Raw genomic sequence first — 6,271 nt, 5'->3', positions numbered from 1 at the left:
TTTGGTTTAAGAACGGACTTCCAGAACGGATTAAGTTCGTAAACCAAGGTACCACTGTAATGACCTACCCACGTGATTCTGTCACAAAAACCCTGTGCAAATACTGCACAATAGAATGAAGGATTACGATCTTTCCCCATCTCTCCTTTCTTTTCCCCCAACTGCATAATGTAGGTATATGACGACAGAGTCTCATACCGAATGCAAACGAACTGCGAAAAATACTCAAATGAATTGAAAGTGGAGACACTATGTGTACTTTTCTTTGTTTGTTTTGAAAATTTATTTATTTGTTTTTTCAAATTAAAATTTTACAGAGATATATCCAACATAAATCATAAAAATAAGATTCCAAGGAATCTCCTGGACTTCCATCCTACTATTAATAATTTCCTCCTACATCTTTTATGATAATCCAAACTCTTTACCTCTTCCACTATGTCCAGAATTCAACCTTAAACTACAAGTGATATTCCAATCCTACTAACAATTTTAACTGTTTTCAATGCTCTTTAAGATAAGTTATAAATCTTCCCCATTCCTTATTAAAATTTTGGTCTTCCTGACTTCTGACTCTTAATGTTTGTTATACAATAAAACCTTTAGTAAAAACCTTTCTTTTTAAGGTGGGGGCTAAGGGTACATGGGGTGTGTGGGTGAACTGATGATTAACATCTGAACATCTTGGGCAACATTGCACTTGGGCAAAAAAAATGAGAGGCACAAATACAAGATGGGGGACACCTGGCTTGAGAGCAGTACATGTGAAAAGGATCTAGGAGTCTTGGTTGACCACAAACTTGACATGAGCCAACAATGTGACGCGGCAGCTAAAAAAGCCAATGCAATTCTGGGCCTCATCAATAGGAGTATAGCATCTAGATCAAGGGAAGTAATAGTGCCACTGTATTCTGCTCTGGTCAGACCTCACCTGGAGTACTGTGTCCAGTTCTGGGCACCACAGTTCAAGAAGGACACTGACAAACTCGAACGTGTCCAGAGGAGGGCAACCAAAATGGTCAAAGGCCTGGAAACGATGCCTTATGAGGAACGGCTAAGGGAGCTGGGCATGTTTAGCCTGGAGAAGAGGAGGTTACGGGGTGATATGATAGCCATGTACAAATATATAAAAGGATGTCACATAGAGGAGGGAGAAAGGCTGTTTTCTGCTGCTCCAGAGAAGCGGACACGGAGCAATGGATCCAAACTACAAGAAAGAAGATTCCACCTAAACATTAGGAAGAACTTCCTGACAGTAAGAGCTGTTCGACAGTGGAATTTGCTGCCAAGGAGTGTGGTGGAGTCTCCTTCTTTGGAGGTCTTTAAGCAGAGGCTTGACAACCATATGTCAGGAGTGCTCTGATGGTGTTTCCTGCTTGGCAGGGGGTTGGACTCGATGGCCCTTGTGGTCTCTTCCAACTCTATGATTCTATGATTCTATGATCTTTAATAAAAAGTGTGTTGTTGTTGTTAAAAAGGGCCTATCTGTGCTAACTGGGCTGGACTACCCATTTTAGGTTCTGCCTCTCTGCAAAAAAAGTGCAGAAACTTAAATGGATGCCAAGTCTTCTGGTACTTCTCCATAATCTCACGTGGGGCACACTTGTGTTGGTGAGCTGGATCAGTGATGCACAGTGAGAACACCACCCGCCCAGTGGAACGAGGTTTGAGGGCTGCAGTCTCTGGGGTCCACGATCCAGAGTTTTTGGGTCTGGGGGGCCTCTGGTTGTTGGGCTCAGGATGAGATAGGCTTCGTGACTTCCTGCCCTATTTGTCGTTGTCAAAATCACAGCTGGACTTGGGAGTCCTGACAGTATATGACCTTTATTTATGGAAAAATATGTATATGTATATATATATATATATATATATATATATATATATATATATATACTGCTGTATATTAGAAATATATCACAGTTTACAACAATATAAAAGCATAAAAACACACAGTAAAATAATAAAAAAAATTAAAACAAGAGCAAAAGAATGAAAAACAAACTTTAGAAGCTCACTGTAAGGGATGGACTCTTAAGTGCCTGCATAGGCCTGGCTTCTTAGGGTGTGTTGAATTTTTCAACTTTCAAATTCCGAAAATGAGGGATGCTAAAAAGTTGTAACATGGCTTGGGAATTGAAAAGATATTTTGGTTAAAATAGCATAATTTAGTTTTGCTTGGTAAGTAAAATGTGTGTAAGATTGCATAGAAAACATTTAAAATGATTACCACATACGTACAGTTACCTTGTATATTATGATTATTTAGCATGACATTTTCAGAAAATTCTTTGGTTTTCTGAAAGCAGTTTATGCGCTGCTTCATCAAACGCAGACTTACCCAGCAAAATACAGTGGTACCTCGGGTTACATACGCTTCAGGTTACATACGCTTCAGGTTACAGACTCCGCTAACCCAGAAATATTACCTCGGGTTAAGAACTTTGCTTCAGGATGAGAACAGAAATCGTGCTCCGGCAGCACAGTGGCAGCGGGAGGCCCCATTAGCTAAAGTGGTGCTTCAGGTTAAGAACAGTTTCAGGTTAAGAACGGACCTCCGGAACAAATTAAGTACTTAACCCGAGGTACCACTGTATTGTCGGAGCACAAAAATAATAGTGTATCTGAATTCCTCACACCCAAAAACCCGTCTCTGAAGAAATTTGCAAAAATTAAGTTTCCCCCCTAAGATGATACATCCTACTAGTTAGTGATATCTGGTTTTCAACATCTTGATATATCACCAGCTAGACAATATACCAATATATCACAATGTCTGAAATAAGGATGGAACTATATAGAGGCATCGGCTGGCTTCACGGTTTTTCCTGCATCGTGATTTTTGCCACGACCTGCTCTGGTGAGTTGCTGCCCCCTGCATGAGGCAGAGGACAGCTGAGCAAGCAGTTAACAGGCTGAAGGAATCGAGAGAATCATTGATTTGTGTGGCGTTTGCCTCCTAGGATGGGTCATAAGGAAAGGGTTAAAATAGGTGTGATGTGATTGGCCAGTGAGAATGCAAGGGGGGATAAAAGTTAGAGTGGGAGGTTTTGCAAGTCAGTCGAGTTGAGGTGGAGAGTTGAGGTTTGGGAGTTGAAGAAGGAAGAGGTGTGGGTCGGTAGAGTTGTATTGTGAGAGAGTGAGAGGAATTGTGAGGTGGAGTCAGATAGATAGTTGGGAATAATCAGTTTGGAGTTGTTAGGAACTAAGAATAAGAAACTGCCAAGTAAAATTAACTGTAACCATAAGCTTGTTCCTGCATTTAAAAATAAACTTGATTATTGGTTTATGTTAACAACTGACTGGACTCCGCGTGTCCCCGTGAGATACGGGGTGGTGGCAGCGGAAAAAGCAATCGCAGTGGTGGCACAGGGTCAATAGACCGTCAAATGTCCGGGGGCCCTGTGTGTGATCGCCACAGTTTGCTTCCCCGTTTCCCCCGCATTGTGATTTTTGCATAGGGCACACACACACAATTGTGATTCACAATATATTGCCAGGTCAAAAATTATGAAACCAATATCACGATACGGACTTCAAACTGATTTTGGACGCTATTATCAATATATTGCCCAGCCCTACATACTAGCCTATGCATGGGCCTGGCAGAATAGAAAAGTTTTCAGCAGCAGAATTTTAAAAGTTGGCACAGATAGCTCCCACTAGCAGGTGACAAGACCAATGACACTATGCTATGTTTGGAGGAGAGTTATTCCTTTCCTTCACGGGCAGCACAGAGATGCAAAGGGCTGCTGGAGGGAGGGAGAAATCATTTTGGATCAAATCTATGCTTCCAGGTGCTATAAGAAAGCTGCAGAGATAGCGCAGGATAGTGCGCACCCCGGAAATGATCTCTTTCAGCTTCTGCCTTCTGGAAGAAGGTACAGGGTTATAAAGACTAGGACTAACCGCCTGAGAAACAGTTTCTATCCAAATGCGATTTTGGTTTTAAACACAATGTAAGGAGTCTCTATAGGGGTGTATTGTATTTTTAAAATGGGGTATCAGAGTTTTTAGGGGGCTAACCAGGTTGGGATAGCTGGGATAGCAGGGTTGTTGGTTTTGAATGTCTTATGTAGATTTTTCTTCAATTTCGTTGTTCTGTATGGGACAATGACAATAAAGATCGTATCGTATGCCTAGTCACCTACATATAGTTCCTCATCACCTATAGGACCTCCTTCTCTCCTCGGAGCCTGTCCTGTCATGAAGAGCGGCTTGTGAGGGGCCCTGTTTGGATCCCACCAGTGCTTGGATTGCATCAGGTTGGGTCACAAAGTGCGACGTTATTTTTTTGCTGGAATTTTTCGAAGGGTGGGCAAGAATGACAGAGCCATGCTCCACTCATGCTGTGTTGCAGCTGGAGCCAGCAGAACGGCTGCCAGATCCAACACACGTTCAGCGCAGGAGAAAAACATACAGAACGGAAAATAAAAGAGCAGTGTCGAGAATGACAGGTGTGCTCTTGGTGTCCATGGAAGCATCACCAGAGTTCACCTGCCATGTGTGCATCATGCCTGCAGTGACAAGGACCAAATGTGATGTGTAGAGAGAGCGGGTGGTGCTGTGGTCTAAACCACTGAGTCTCTTGGGCTTGCCGATCAGAAGGTCAGTGGTTTGAATCCCGATGATGGGGTGAGCTCCCGTTGCTCTGTCCCAGCTCCTGCCAACCTCGCAGTTTGAAAGCACACCAGTGCAAGTAGATAAATAAGTACTGTTGAGGCGGGAAGGTAAACGGCGTTTCCGTGCACTCTGGTTTCCATCACGATGTCCTGTTGCATGAGAAGTGTTTTAGTCATGCTGGCCACATGGCCTGGAAAGCTGTCTGTGGACAAAGGCCACCTCCCTTGGCCTGAAAGCGAGATGAGCACCATAACCCCTTTGAGTGGACTTAACCATCCAGGTGTCTTTTACCTTTTGAAACCTGCATAATGCCTCCAGCGACAAGGACCAAATGCAATGTGGAGAGCTGATTTGTGCTGTCAAACTGGGGAGAGGATGTCTGTCATGTCAACACACCGCCAACAACAGAAGGAACACATAGTTTTCTTAGTTTGACTTAAACCTAGGAGAAAGTTGCAGGAATAAAGGAAGCAGGCTTCTCGGTCATGGGAAAGATGAAAAACATTTATCTCTGAGTTTCATACATTGACAGGTATGGGTAATGTTTTATCATTATTAATATTTTATTGGAAGCATTTCATTTATAAAGATTGAGAAAAGAAAGGAAGAGATGAATGAGAATAAAAAAAGAAAAAAAGACAGTTACATTACCATACATTAATATAAAGGTAAAGGGACCCCTGACGATTAGGTCCAGTTGTGGCCGACTCTGGGGTTGCAGCGCTCATCTCGCTTTACTGGCCGAAGGAGCCGGCGTACAGCTTCCGGGTCATGTGGCCAGCATGACTAAACCGCTTCTGGCGAACCAGAGCAGCGCACGGAAACGCCGTTTACCTTCCCACCAGAGCGGTACCTATTTATCTACTTGCACTTTGATGTGCTTTTGAACTGCTAGGTTGGCAGGAGCAGGGACTGAGCAACGGGAGCTGTGGTTTAACCCACAGCACTACCCGTGCCCCTCTACATTACCATACAGATATGTATATTCTTATTCTAATACACATACGATTGTCAATAACCTAATATATCCTCTGTAAACTCATTCCAAATATCATTGCATTTATCCAAAGTCTGCATCTATAAACTGTCTGTTCATATATTGCCGATGATGTCCTGTTGTCAAGCCACTAATTAAGGGGCATCGTATCTCTGTTCTTCCAATTCATCAGTATCAGTATCTTGGCTACCATTAGGGTGCACTACACATATAAATAAGTATCATATTTTAAACAGCCATGGCTTCCCCTGAAAGAGTCCCGGGAACTGCAGTTTGTTAAGGGTGCTGAGAGTTGCTAGGAGACCCCCATTCACCTCACAGAGCTACAATTCCCAGAAAGATTAACTGTTAAACCCATTTTGGGGGAAACTGTAACTGTTTAAAGTGGTGTGATGATGCTTTAAATGTATTGTGCATATGGGGGCCCAATACCCTGCAAGCGTCTCGGGGGAAAATGGGACACCCTATTTTTCCACAAGAGAATGGCGGCCATTTTGGTTGCTGTAATCTCGCACAATTTCACACTGAAATCTCGCCCCCCCAAAAGTGCCTTTTCAGGGCAGCGATCTCCTGTGGTGCCCCAAAATGTGCACGAGAGTCAGCATTGGGAACATAACTTCTGCAAAGCATTCCCCAGGTGCTGGTCCAGTTGTG

Source organism: Podarcis muralis, chromosome 13 (assembly GCF_964188315.1).
Source record: "Podarcis muralis chromosome 13, rPodMur119.hap1.1, whole genome shotgun sequence".
NCBI classification, from domain to species: domain Eukaryota; kingdom Metazoa; phylum Chordata; class Lepidosauria; order Squamata; family Lacertidae; genus Podarcis; species Podarcis muralis.
This window is presented reverse-complemented; position numbering follows the sequence as displayed.